The following is a 15,737-nucleotide window of genomic DNA, read 5'->3' as shown; positions in this document are numbered from 1 at the left end:
TTTCTAAGAGAACTTGCCCGTCCATATTATAAGGCAAATTTATCTGACGCCTGATTTCCACTCGCACAAAACCATGCAATTAACATTTTTCCATTCCAGAAAGTCTGTCCGAATCAGAGGCCACTCCGATCTCCCCACAAAACTCAAACGTTAAACCCGGCCACCTCGATCTCCCAAGAAAACGCGAACACTACAACCAATCTGCTGTTGATTAGTTTTCGTGGACACAATCCTCGTGATCCGCCCTAAAAGCCCTGATTTTGGTCGATATGAGAGGGGGTTTCTGTTGCGAATAATATATTTATTTATTGATTCTTAAAAAATTATAAAAGAATGAATTTATAATATTCAATTAATATTAAATATAAGTCAATACCCAACAACGTCATCAGGTCATCTGATTTTACATCACTATTTAGGTGGGTACCACCCTTTGTGCCTTAATTGTTTTTGTTGGGAAGGATTTGTGATTTTGTTTTTAATACTAGCAATCACACCTTAGTGTGCAATAGGTATGCCAAAGATATGTGGAAGGAACATATAATGTGAAATTAAAATTGGAGAAAGTTGTTATCCTAATAATGTTGGAGAGAAGCATTTTTTATATAAGTAGCAATCATAACTTCAAATCAACTTATGGGTCTATTTATAAGAAGCAAAACATGATTAAAACTAAAATTTGGTCAATGTGGATGGTAGATTCAATTGATTGTACATCTTCATATATAATTAGGTAGTATTCTTTTAATCTACATCTTCATTAAACTTTTCACTAAATTAATAAAACTTAAATCATAGTTCAAATGAAACATTAAATTCTACTACTTATCAATGTATTATTAAATTTAAATCATTTAACAAGATAAAAAATTAAATTTAAAAAAATTTAAGTAGATATAAAGCTATTATAATTACATCTAAAAATAAGCAAAACATTATGATAACAAGCAAGTGCTAGAATAATACAATTACAAGTGTAAAAATTGGTAATATATCTAGATATAAATGTGATTATAACTATATTATCCATATCATTGATAAACCAAATTTTCTATTAACATACACTCACAAAGTTCCTCTTGGAAACAATAAGTTGGTGATGCTATAGTCACATATCAATTCATATGCATGTATCTTCTAGTTATATATTCCATCTCGTTAAGGAGATTTGAGATCGAGAGTACATGGAGATTGTTGAGGAATAGATTGTTAAAGTACGTAACTAAAACCTAAATCATTGGAATTCTATCACAAGACTTGTCACATATCAAGTTAATATCTTGGTGATCCTCATGCATAGATGACTAATAGTATCATAGGATTTATCATTAGTACTCACTTAAGACAAAGCTTAAATGTCATTGAAAATAATTAGGATTCAAAACCATTCTAGGCAATTTTTATTAAGACAGATTTGATACAAATGTGTGTCATTTCTTCATTATTGATGTTGTTCTTCACATTGCATGTGCCTCCTTCTATATTGAGGATCATGTATGGGCCCCATTCAAATTTGTTTTCTAATCATATACATAGGGAAGTGGTTCTAATAGGTGGTTCATCTTTTGGAGTTGGAGAAGTAGGTATTTTGTAGAAGTGTGACTAAGATATGTGCAATTGTTTTATAAAATATGACATGCATTGAGTTTAGAGTACATGTATCAACATGGGAACTTATGCCCATTTCATGATCTGTAGAAAGATAAGCAACATAAGTAGTGTCCTCCACAATGATGGTCCTTAATAGCTTATTTCAACATTATTTAGAAACATGACAAGGTATCCTTTTCTTGCACTTGAAATACTCACATTTTGGATAAGATCCATTGTCGGCATATATATCAAAGTATGTTAAACAAAATTTTTCTTAAGTTGATTCTAATAATGGTTTAAACTATAATACATAAATACTTTTCTTTTATATGAATATTGAAATATACTAACACCCTAAAAGTTCCAAAAAATATATATGATAACAAGAAATAACAAAGAATTATCCAATTTGCAAGATCCAAATCATTTGATTACTTTTAGCCATAGAACATTATCACTAGATAAAATTTAACCTGAAGTAACTCATCTATACTCATGAAATGTATTAATATTCTTGTTTAGATACATTATATTCAAACAACATGTTATCTTTATTATTATCTTATTAATAGATTTATTGGATTATAGTCTCAAAAATTCCTATCAATTGATCACTTGAAAAGTCATCATTTTCTAATTCCTTACTATCCATTTCCAAAATTCTCTCAATTAACCATTTATTTGTTTTATCATGGACTCTCTTTCTTCATTTACAATTTCAGAGTTAGAACCCTCATATAACATTTATTCATTTGAATCTTCTTTTCCCATAGGAGATTGTAAATCTAGATTAGGATTAGTAGTGGAGTTTGTAATTTTATAATTATTTGTCTTATCCTCCTTGCTATTACTAATTGAGCTATTGGTGGTTTTACTGACTATATTTATGGAATTAATTGGAGTATTATATGCAAAACTAGCTTAATTCTTAATTAGATTTAGACATAGACACATTTTTAAAAAAAAATCAATTTTGGGTCTTGATCAAGGAGGGAATCTCTACATTTTTATTATGATTAATGTTATCTTGATGATGATACCCATCCAAAGTTGAATTAATATATTTCTCCTCACCATTATTGATTTGATCTAGTAATTCATTTCTATTCTTAATCTTAGCTTTCACTTTTTTCTTAATAAATTGTCATTTTTGTTTGAATATATTAACAATTTTATTATCTCTACTAACTATTTAACATTTTTGAACTCTAAAAATGTATCAAGCCCATCTTAACTATTTAATTTAGAAAGAGAGACGCTTAAAGAGTAAGAGAGATGTTTAAAGAGTGAGGTTGGTGTTAGTGTTCTTGTGGTGGGGTGTGGAGGGGGAAGGGAGGTCGAGCGGAAGAGCCTTGACATGAAGCCCAAATTAAGACATTTGAGACCAAATAGACATGAATACAACTAGTTATTTTTCATAACTGTAAGAATTTTTCTTAGGGTAAAATTCACCCAAGAACTAAGAATTCAAACACAAGAACAACTGTAGACTAGAAAGGAGTATGATCAAAATAACAATGTATTCAATTCAATATGCTCTTAAGTACACTAGGAGTGCCTGTATATAAAGGCCTCTGAGATTCCTCTAGAATGCCTCGGAATCAGCTACATGATTAGTCATACAACCAGGCACATGTCCACCAGATATGGGTTATCCTCCATTAAGCATGGAAGTAAGTGCGATAATGAGAGGATAAGCCTACAAGGGTGTAACACGCAAATCAATGTTGTAGACAACATGTGTGAAAAAAGGAGTGCAAATAACTGTGTTGTCAACATGACAACTTAGTTAATGATGCAAACTCCATCAACATGACAACTTAGTGAATGATGCAAACTCCAAAGTTGTAGATTTTGAGTTATTTTGTTATGTATTATGTTATTTTTTTTATTTTGTTATGTATTATGTTATCTTCATTGAGTTATTTTGTTATGTATTATGTGGATTTCCAATAGAAGCAATTGAGAATTGTAGCACAATTTTCAAATCGAGATATATATACCTTGAGAATCCATCTAATGACATTTACACAAGCAAAGGCAAAATCCATCCGATGGTCCTGATACCATTTTAAGGGAATATATTCACATTATTTCCCAAATAATATCAATATTTCTTCATCATCCTACACCTAGTTTCAAACTGGTTTCTTCTTAGTTTGTGGACCATTTCAAAATTTGATGTTGTAGAATGCAAAAAATAATGGATAATCTCATCTTGAATATCTTGCTCTAGGGCTTGCATTCAACATGCATGATTGAAAAGCCATCAATCAACTTAGTTTCGATTGGAAGGGATTTAAAAAAAACCCAATTACATGATTAACCTAGACAACAAACCTTCTAATGTATGATTTTGGAGTTTCGGAGCCTTTGAGTACTTAGGCCACTCTCTGCTCTATCTCAAAATTGATCATTGCATCAAACATGGTATGAGATTTCTCTTCCTTTATCAAATCACATATCATTCCTATTTCCTCCAAATTGTATAGGGCTAGTAAGATAATGGGATCAAGGCTCTGATACCCCTATAATATCCTTGATTAAGTATGTTCAATATTTCATATTGATTTAGCTCCATGGGATACCAAAGATCAAGGCTTATTTTAAATCGAGCCTATCCTAATAATAATAAACTTAAAATAATATACAAAAAAAGTATAAAAATTCGAAGCAAGAACGTAGTACTACAAAAGCCACCATAAAATAATATATCTCTAGACACTAAGAGAGATATTCCTAACTTGGTGCTAAGAGGAGCCATATGGACAACAAATCAATGAAGCTCAAATGCAATCCTTAATGGAATTTCTTAACAATGTATAGGGGTTTTCATCAACTAGTCAGCATGAAGATCAAGGGGTTTTCATCCTTCAATCTCAAATGACAAACAAATAGCATGTCAAATCTTCTTGAGAAATAATATCATAAAAATTGGATAATGTCGTTGAACTTTGACTTAGGTTTACAGAGGCAATTAAGCATTGGCTTTCCTTTAAACATACAAAATCAATGTTCTTTTTGAGCCCTATGCACACCAACTTCCCATCTCTGTATAAGAGACCTCCCTGCAAATCTGTTATGTTCTCAAAGTATGACATTTGAAAAATGTTCAGATCATGCAATGTGGACAAGCAAATTGGATGTTAGTACAGGTCTAGTTTTTGACATTTTGTTATTCTTAAATCGATGGGGGGAAAGGAAATCATTTGAATGTGAATTTTCTTCAAACACTAGCTTTCAATGTGATACAATAGCTTAATAGGAAGGATGTTGTCAATGTTGGACAATGGTGTTTCCAATTTAGAATTACATGTTTTCATTATACATCTTGGAATTTTTTTTCCTATAACATTGATCAATTATTTTTGTTTTCTAAGTAAAGTAGAAAGAACCTTACTTAGGAAGGAACCTACTAAGTTCTTGATCACTCATCCAATCCTTCTTGCTCTCACCTTTTGATTTACTTTCATCAAGTTGAATTTAATCCTTTAGAGCTATCAGATTTCCACAATCCATCAATATTGTTATTCTATTTTCTGGCTTTGATTGTGTAAACAATTTTTATCATCAACATTTTTGGATCACACTACATGATCCATCATCAGGATGTTCATTAGATCACTAGACAACTTTCATATAGAACCAACATTCTCCTTTGATCAATATTCAAGAATGAAAAATAATCCATATACAATTATTATGAAAAAAAGAAGAATCTTGATTGCAATAACTCTCACAAGTGATCCCTTAATATATATGAGTCTATGTGTTACTTCATCACCTTTTTATTGGCTATATTTATGCATCACAGAGTGTGATCTGAAACATTGATGCTAAAAATTACACACACAATCGAAGCCAGAAACAAATCAGCTATTAAAAATGGATTGTGGAAACTTGATAAAATTTATATTTATGCATTTCAATATCCTTTTTCCCTAATGAATGAAGTTGTTGTGTTACATGTATTATGAGAATATGCCCCTTGCGGTGATGCAAATCATGTTTTTTCGAAATCCATTTCTTCTTGTTCCAAAAACAAACTACCCAATACCTTGTAATACATATAATGTATTAAACTTACAACCAAAAATGTGTTTGAGAGATTCTACTATTTTCCTTGAAAATGGCTTATTTTGTGGGTAAAACACATACCAATTTAGCTATATTTGATTTTTGTTTTCCACTTCTACATTTCTTTTCATTTTATAATAAATGTATATCAATTGAAGAACAATTAAATTTAACTATTTCAAATTAACAATGTTTAATTTAATTGCTATTATTTTTGGATTCAATTGTGTAACTGTCTTTTGCATCAACATTTTGGTATCAAGATGAGAAAAACAAAGCATAAGGAGTAAGTGCAATATGAGAAAAATACAGCATAAGGAGTAAGTGCAATATGAGAAAAATACAGCATAAGGAGTAAGTGATTAATGTATTCATAGAGTCTGATCCAAAGTGTTGATGCGAAAAATTGTTACATAATTGAATTGAGAGATAATAGCAAATGATTTTATGGATCGTGAAAATCTACTTCTGCTTAATGTTTAATTTATTGTGTGAGATTTTAAGTTTCTTTTCATATTATATTACATGTCTAACCAAAAAAATAATATGAACTATTATACTATATACACTTGTACCTTTTGTCACTATAGGATACCCCTTGCTCTTTTGAGTACAAATGCTAGTATATATTTTCCCTTCTCTACGTATATGTCTCCCCCTCTCTATCCATCCTCTTTCTTGGCACTGGCTATCTAGCCGAATATTTGCACCAGCCATATAGCCCATGCCATACCTATAGTTATCACGTCTTATACTGCAACAAACAGATTTTTTTTTCCAATCCATGTCTTCGACTGTGAGCTTTGTACTCACAGCAAACGTCCTGTCCAATGTCTGTACAGAATAGAAAACTGACATACCGCCATTAAATCATTATTATTTTATAATGGAAGAAACGAGATGCATTATTTTTTAATTTATGTTATTAACTCTACACAATATTTTTAGAATATATATAAATGATTTTAAATTTTTTATTTTATCTTTTAAAATAATCTTAGATAGATGAAAATACTATTTCATTTATAATAAATATATTTAAATGGTTTTTTTATAATAATAATTTTAATAATTCTAAAATTTTCAATAACATATTTAAAAACAATTTTGGAATACTATTACATACTTAATATATTATTTCATTTAAAATGAATATTTTTCATTTTATAAGTTTTATCATACTTTTGAATGATGCAAGTATATTTTTAATTTAAATAAAAATAATTTTATGTCACGTGTATATATATACATGATAAATTTTGTTATCTTATTTTTTTACATATAAATTCTTTTGAAGATCCTAAATAACATTTTTATTTTAAAGATAAAGTTATATATATATATATATATATATATATATATATATATATATATATATATATATAATTAAAAATATTTAACTATATGCAAACTAGATATATAATTAAATAAACAAATACAAATATACATTATATATAATATTATTAAATATAATGTTAGTTTAATTATAATAATATATAATATCATTAATATTTATGTTAGTTTAATTATAATAATTATATATTATGATGTTTTCAAATTTGTGAAATTTTAGTTCATATCATTCACATTGACCATTAAACAATATGAAAGTTTTTAACTCAATGTTTCAAATAATTCAAAATAATTCATTATGAAAAAAATTCTAGAAATAATAATACTTAAAAATAAATTAATGAAAAAAAATCTACTTTCACAACTAAAGTAAATATTAATCTCTAGATAAATTTATATTTTTTAAAATTCTATAAAAATAACTATGTATGTGATTGATTCATGTTCACAAACAAATCTTGTTATACAATTTTAATTCAAACTACTAAATTAATCATAATAAAATTACTTGATTATTAAACTTAATATATTAAATTGATTAGTAAACTTAAAATATTATCAATCTTAATCATAAGAAAAATTAATATTAATATATAAAACTAATTGATAAATTAATATTAATATATAAAACCAATTAAAAGATTAATTGATTAATAAACTTAATATAAATTATTAATCATTGACATAACATACTTAAAAGAATCCAACATTACAATAAAGTCTTTAAAATATAATTAATTTTTAATAAATTAAATGTAAAATTTTAAAATTATTCAAAAATATAATTTTTTTTAAAAAATCATTTAAATATATTTAAATATTTCATCTATCTAATATAAAATTGTGTAAAGTAAATAGCATATATTAAGAAAACATGTAAGTTCCTCCTTGACAAGGTAACAAACATTGACATTGGACAGTCGTGCCCTGCTGCAAGTAGAAAACTCGTGAAAGGTTTATCCAGTGATGTGACGGCTATCGGTATGATCCTGGCTATATGGCCGGTGCAAATATTCGGCCAGATAGCCAGTGCCCTCTTTCCTCCCTCCCTCTTCTTAGAAATAAAATATCGATATTTATTTACATCTCCATCTTAACACGTTGTCTTGTCCACAGCACCAATTTCAAAGGGGACTTCTTGGATTGGCAATGGCTAAACTAAAATGTAAGCCGATGGCCATGTTGCACACCATCCATATTGTCTTTCGTACCCTCTGTCAAATACAGCAGCTGTTCGATAAAATTGGCGTCACGTGAATATTGATCACTGCATATTGCAAGTTTCTTAATTTCAAATATTAATAAAACCTACATCAAAGCAAACATTGGTATGGTTTTTAATTCATTTAGATATAATTCAATGTTACTAATATTAAACACAATAAATATTAAAAGAAATTAAATTGTTAAAAAATCAAATTTCATTAAATATTATTGATGTATGTGTGGATGTTTTATTACATCAAAAAATTTGTTTTTATTAAGCTTCTTCACATTAAATTAAATATGTGTAATCATTGTAAATAAAAAAATATAATAGTTATGAAAAATAATTTATAAGTATGAAAAATTTTGTACAAGTCAAATTTTGATATTACTATTAGTTGAAGGATTCAACTTGGTAGTTGCCTGCTTAAACATGTTCAAACTTATGAACCAATAGTAATGGTAATAAAGTTTAACTTTTTGGTAAAAATTAAATAGAAACTATTATTAAAAAATCAAATCACTTGTAACTCTTGTAACTTAATTGTAATAATTTGTGTACTTTACTTGTCATTTTAGTTTACTTAAACTATTTACAAAATGTTTTATATTTAAAATTTTAAGAGGAGATTCAAACTCGAGAAAGCCAATAATTCTATTGTCCATTTATAAAATAAAAATTAATTTTATAAAATTTAATAGAAGTCTTAAACAATAAATCTCTGAAATTGCACAATGGAAATGAAGTAACATAAATCAAACAAGATTAAATATTATCATTCAATAAAATTGAAAACACCACTTTTATTCAAAGTTATTTGGTTATTATCTAGAGTGTAGTGACCAAAAGTTAGGGCTATTAAGAGGGACTTCAAAGTCTATAATAAGGTTAAAAACAAATGATGGAAAAGTTTTTTCTAAGATTTTTTGTGAGTTAGATTTTAGACTTTTTTTTAGATGTAGTTTTCTGCTCAAACATGTTCAAACTTAGGAGGCAATAGTAATGGTAATAAATTAAACATGTTTGATAATTATAAATAAAAGAATATAATAATTTTGATTTGTAACTATTATTTTAGTAATAAGAAAATTATTTAAGTTATTCATCTTATTTTAGCATATTTAGAAAATTTTTAATATTGTATGTATCTTATCCTATATATCACTAGATCCTAATATATCAACTATGTACAATTTCATCCTTGTTCAATAAAAAAGTAACTACAATGAGAAAGAAAGTTTTCAAAAATATTTAAATAGTTTATCTTACTTTTAACTCTTGAATAAATTAATGAGTAAATAGTTATGTGATGCATTTTAATAAATAAATTTAAAGTTTATTTATGATAGTGAAGTTTTCATTTGAGATCATTAAAAGATAGATAATATTTTTTGTTGAGTTTTTAAATTTTTTTAATGCTATAATCAAATATATTGAGTTATGATTTATTAAGACAAATCATCAATCATTTTCTTAGTATTAGAGATGTTGTAAATTTGAAATAATATATAATACATAAGTAAATGAATATAAACTAAATTATTGATAATTGAAGTATTAACATTTATTTAATAACATAAAATTTTGTAAATAATTTTTATCATTTAATTTCACTATTAAATATATTTTTAAATGTTAGTGATGTTAGATGCATTTATATTTTTGAAAAGTAATTACTTAAATATATACATTTAAAAACTTCATCAAAATTTAATTTTCTTCAACTAAAAAACTAAAATCTCATAAAGCCAAATGAAATCTGAAAAACATACTAATTTATTTTGAAAAATTTTAACTTTATTTCATAGACTTTGAAGTCCCTCTTAATAGCCCTAACATTTGGTCATAATATTCTAATAATAATAACCAAATAACTTTGAATACAAGTGGTGTTCTCAATTTTATTTAATGATAATATTTAATCTTGTTTAAGTGCACGTTTCTTCATTTCCATTGCGCAACTTCAAAGATTTATTGTTCTATCAAATTTAATAAAATTAATTTTTAATTTATAAATGGACAATATCATTATTGGCTTTCTTGAGTTTGAATATTCTCTTAAAATTTTAGAGATACAATCTTTTGTAGATAGTCAAAGTAAACTAAAATGACAAGTAAAGTAGATACATTATTACAATAAGTTACAAATCATTTAATTTTATATTCTCTATTTAATTTTTTCCAAAAAGTTAAACTTTATTACCATTGCTATTGGCTTATAACTCTAAGCAGAAAACTATATAGTTGAATTCTTCAACTAATAGCAATATCAAAATTTGACTTGTACAAAAACTTTCATACTTATAAATTATTTTACATAACTATTATATTCCTTTATTTACAATGATTGCACATATTTAATTTAATGTGAAGAAGCTAAAATAATAAAGTTTTAATTTAATGAGAAGAAGCTTAAAATTTTGATTTTTTTTGGTGTAATAAAACTTTGACACATACATCAATAATATTTAATAAAAAAATATTTTTTAACAATTTAATTTCTTTTAATATTCTTGTGCTTAATAATAGTAATATTGAATTATATCTAAATGAATAAAAAACCAAACCAATGTTTACTTTGATGAAGATTTTATTAATATTTGAAAGTACAAGAAACTTGCAATATGCAGTGATCAATATTCACTTGACACCAAATTTTTATCGAATAGCTCCGTACACCAAAGACAACAGATCCGTACAAGGCTGCAAGTATGGAAGCATGTATGGATGGTGTGGAACATGGCCATTAGCTTACATTTTAGTTTAGCCTTTAGTCATTGCCTCTTGGATTCCTCGTAATTTGTCTCGTGGGCCCCTTCTAAGAGGGAAAAAAAAATCAAAAATTCAATTTGAGAGTAGGGTCTGAATGATCATCTAACCAAATACAATAGAATGTGCATAGGATGGAATGCCATTAGAATGAAGTTATCCTTTTGTCGTTCTCTAAAGGCGTAATTCTCCTTTGTGAAGCAAACTTGAGAAGCCCTAATATATGTGCAGTTCTTCATTGAGTCATTATCAAAAGTATTGGCATGTTGGTTTTATAGTTCATCGTAATTCTCCTTTGTGAAGCAAACTTGAGAAGCCCTAATATATGTGCAGTTCTTCATTGAGTCATTATCAAAAGTATTGGCATGTTGGTTTTATAGTTCATCTTGAAGATCTAAGAGAGGGCTATATATGTCACCTTGAAATAATCTACAAAAGTAATAATATTGATGGATTTTACATCTCTAATAGGAATACAAGCATTGCTCTTTTTACCACATCCCTTCATAACTTTTCCTATGCCTCTTATACTATCTTAAACTTCATCTAAATCTACTTATTGTCCATAGGGTTTGCATTGAAAACAATTCTAATTGATTCCTTATTCAAAGTTAAGGCTGCTACTCCCTTCGCATTCCTAAGTTCTTAAATAGTGTTAGGTTCAGAATGGAACACACAACATATATGAAGTATATACATTGTCAAGCAGATTGGTCCCTTGAGGGTTACCTAATTGAGATCACCAATTGTATGGTGGGCCCAACTAGTTGAGGGAATATTACATCTCTAATATACTAAAATCAGAATTTCTTTCAGTATACTTAAACTTTGGAAGAACCCATAAATTAGGTTTGTTGAATTCGAGTGTTTCTTAAATAGGCCAAACCAGAAATAAATTTGTACTCATTTTGACAATATGAAGCTCTTAAAAAAAAGTTTTAAATGTACAAACTCTAACAATTTGTACACCATACTTTTCCTCAACAAACTATCTCATAAATTGCAATTCTAAATTAGAAACAATTACAAACGAACTTGTTACTTATCACTATAGGGGAGAGGACCCAATACTTGAAGGCGTTCTAATAGTTGTGAATGGAGTTGTTCACTTAATACCTACATTTATTGACATAATGTCCAATTTTTTTCACAACATTGTCCCAATACTTGTGACTTTAAAGTTGTTACTACAATGCTAACCACCCAAAATTGAATAAAATGTACTCTTAATTATAAAAATATACCAATGATGTGATGCCACATCGAGAGTTCAACTATGGGTACCCTTTATGCACGACCATTCATCTCACTTTTTTTTTGGGCTATTTTGGACAACGTGGCAAAAAGTATGTTGATGTGGCATCATAATGGGTGATGTGGCCCTAAAACCTTAGTTATAAGTAGACGACTAGCCAAATAAGCTGTTGTAAAAAATTGGGAGCAATTTGAAATTTTTACTTAAGATTTTGATACGCGCAAAATTAACGTATTCATATATTAGATCCTCTCCCCTAACTATAATGATTTAGGTGTCCTAGGTTGCTAGTGGAAATGGAACAATGCCAAGATTTTCCTTTGTTGCCGTGCTTGTAGCTCTTTCAGCTCAAATTACAATTCATCGTTAACCTCAAATGCCTCTACTTGCTTCATCAATCTGTAAAATTATTTTTCCTTCGGCAGCTTCACATAAAATACTTGAAACTTGCACTTTTCATGAGAGAACAATGGAATGACAGTCGCACGGCACAACTTTGCTGTGTCGCCACCATATTATAATGCCAACAGGCTACTTCAACACTTTGTCCGTAAGGGAAGGCATTAGTGCATTACTAGAAGGTCATCATGATGCAATATAATTTTGACATCTATTATGGACGGAAAAGCCTTTCATAATGATTCATTGCCATACAGACATGAGCGACAGGAGTGTAATGGAGGCATGTGAGTTGAGCACGAGGACCCCATAACATTATAGGAGTTGGCCACTACGACGGCATTTATAATTACACAGGCCCATGAGAATCACGACATGAAGAGTGTTTGACACGTAGTAGGTAAGCCGGAGCTCCGGGACAATATTATGAAGACTCAAATATGCACTATATACGATTTTTGCGGAGTGATTTAACAGCGATATCTAGGGGCAGATCCGCTGTATCTTCCGTGAATATCGCTTTTGTCCATATACATTTATTATATTCTGACGTGAACACGTTTTTCTCCCTTCGTTACGCACTTGTCTTGCATGACAATGTAAGCACATGGTATTGTTGGCCCACTGCCTTATTTTCAACCTCGGATTAGTTTGTTTTTTAGCCGTTGTCCTCATTTGGTCCTGGTATAGTTAGCCAGCTGTCTTGCACGGAAAGGTGCGCACAAGGTTTCTTTACCCACCGCTCTGATTTGAACGCGGCCTCAAATCACGCTTATCGTAGGCCCTCGTATGGAAAAAGAAAGAAAGAAAAAAATCAAATGAAGGTACACTCATTCGCCAGCCGTGGGCCCTTCCTAAGGAAAAAGACAGACAATACGGTTCAGTGTCCTTCTCTCGTGGACCCCATCGAGAAAACGGGGAAATGGAGCTTTCACAAATGTCCTTGTCTCGTCGGCTTAGCTACATTTTTATTTTTATTTAATTATTAATCATGTAAAATCTCTAAAATTAAATTTCCATAATATGATCCAGCCAGATTGCACCGGTGCCAAAACATTGTATACGCAGAATTCACCATGGATTGCCTTTATCTAACGTTGTCTACTCAGAATGCACTACTTACTGGGTGCATTTTCATAATAATGTCGAAAATACACTACTGTTGTCTTTTCATAAATGCACTGTTTATAATAGTCTATCGAGAATGTACTGATGACTGCAATTTTTAATTTCCAATCCAGAATAGATTGTTTGAGTACAATTTTTTTTTTTTTTTTCTACCCAGAATACACTGTTCAATGCAAATTTTTTTATATTAATTAAATTGAAAATTACAAAATAATTGTTTTCGGTTTTTCTATAGAGATACTGTCAAGGATGCATTTTCATCCATGAGCGAACGTTGCCCATTTTTCTTGTTATTGTTGTCTAGTAGGTAGATTATTGCAAGCATTGAATTGATACTCCATATTATTCCAATAAATAATACAATATCAAACAAAAAGAAAATCAAATATTCGTAAAAACGAATCAGATGACTTGGATGCAGGCATAATTGTTAAGGGAACTCTACCTCGAACCCCGCTGTGCATTTCGCTAATTATTCGCCACTCTTCCGGATGTATCCAGTTAGCTTATTGTTTGCCAGATTCCTAGATTTCATAGAGAAAAAAATAAGTCGCAGTTGATATGCACACAGATTGTCATAACAGAAATAATTAAACCATTATGTAACAGAGAACTATTTTTAAGAAGGTGAATTATTGCAAGCCTTAGAATGACAATCCATATTATTTCCGTAAATACTACAATATCAATAAAGCAATTGAAACATGAGTAGAAGAGAATATCAGAGGAGACGGTTGCAGGTATACTTCTCAAGGGAACTCTACCTTGAATTCACCTTTGCATTTCGCTATGTATTAGCTTATTGTTTGCCAAATTCCTCGATTTGCAAGACAAAATAATAATGTTGCAGTTAATTTGAACACAAAATGTCTTAACCCACATTATCAGTGCATTGCGTAACAGAGTTTCTTATAGTCGGAAAGCAATTTTTTTTTTTATTCGTTCAAATCAGATAATTGAGCCTTCCTATTGAATCGCTACATTATTATTTAATAGACACCGTAAATAAGAGATTTAAACACCATTTTGATACGTTAACAAATGTTTTCTAATGTTTTCAGATTAGATAATTGAGTTCTCCTGTTGAATCACTCAGATTATTGTTTGACAGACCCTGGAAATAAGAGATTGAAACACCATTTTGATATTCAAGTCACTCAGATTATTGTTTGACAGACGCTGGAAACAGGAGATTGATATGTTAACGGTGTAAATTACTTACAAGCAGAGAGATTGCCGAAAATCCAGGTTTATTTCCCTATCTCCAGAACAAGCAATCGGCTTGATTCCGTCGTGATATCTTCTGCCCTGCCAAAAAAGAAACTCGAATTTGTTATTTTCCCACATAACTGGTTAGTACCGTACCCAATACTGCTGTCAAATCAAATGATGTAAAAATTTGTTTTCTAACTTTCACTTATATTTATATTTTTGTAGGGGTCCATACCTTTATAATATATTATATTACATTCTATAATGTCTTTTCTATTATTTATTTATTAATATAATATAATATAATATAATTTTATATACATTAATAATTTATTTTAAAATTTTATTACTTAAATTTAAATATTTTGAATGAATTTATATATATATATATATAAGATAAATAAGAATAATATATTTTATTAACTTATTTTATAATTCATTCAAATTAATAAAAATATATAAGTTATGGTTTTGAAAGTTTAGTAAAATTTAACAAAAATATATATAGACTTATTATTATATAAATATAAGATAAGGTAATTATTTCTTTATTAACTAATTTTGTAATTTTACTTTAAGTTATTTTAATATGTTTCATTTTAATTTTTTTTATTGTTGACAATTTTTCGGTATTAAATATATATGTTTTTAAAGTTATTTGATTTAGTAACAATTTATATTGATGTAAAGTAAAATTGTCATTTTCTTGTATATAAAATATTCTTCAATGTAAAAATATAACAA

The 15,737-nt window shown here is 28.5% G+C and overlaps 1 long non-coding RNA gene across 7 annotated transcripts in view; it reads right to left on the bottom strand.

Moving 5' to 3' along the window:
- The window catches only part of LOC149568364 (uncharacterized), a 39,464-nt gene extending 24,306 nt beyond the window's left edge, over nucleotides 1–15,158 (bottom strand). For 2 of the 7 annotated variants that reach the window (XR_016362540.1, XR_016362541.1), the window contains exons 1-2: nucleotides 15,004–15,158; nucleotides 14,227–14,305 (exon numbers count right to left, since the gene is read on the bottom strand). This is a non-coding gene — a long non-coding RNA (uncharacterized LOC149568364). Of the gene's footprint in view, nucleotides 1–1,371; nucleotides 1,693–7,864; nucleotides 8,332–14,226; nucleotides 14,306–15,003 lie in introns of those variants that run through there. The other 5 variants (XR_016362545.1, XR_016362544.1, XR_016362543.1 and 2 more) reach the window with 5 other exon arrangements.
- Between the last annotated feature and the right edge of the window lie 579 nt (nucleotides 15,159–15,737).

Source organism: Cupressus sempervirens, chromosome 3 (genome assembly GCF_028749045.1).
Source record: "Cupressus sempervirens isolate cs-2001-9-10 chromosome 3, ASM2874904v1, whole genome shotgun sequence".
NCBI classification, from domain to species: domain Eukaryota; kingdom Viridiplantae; phylum Streptophyta; class Pinopsida; order Cupressales; family Cupressaceae; genus Cupressus; species Cupressus sempervirens.
This window is presented reverse-complemented; position numbering and strand designations above follow the sequence as displayed.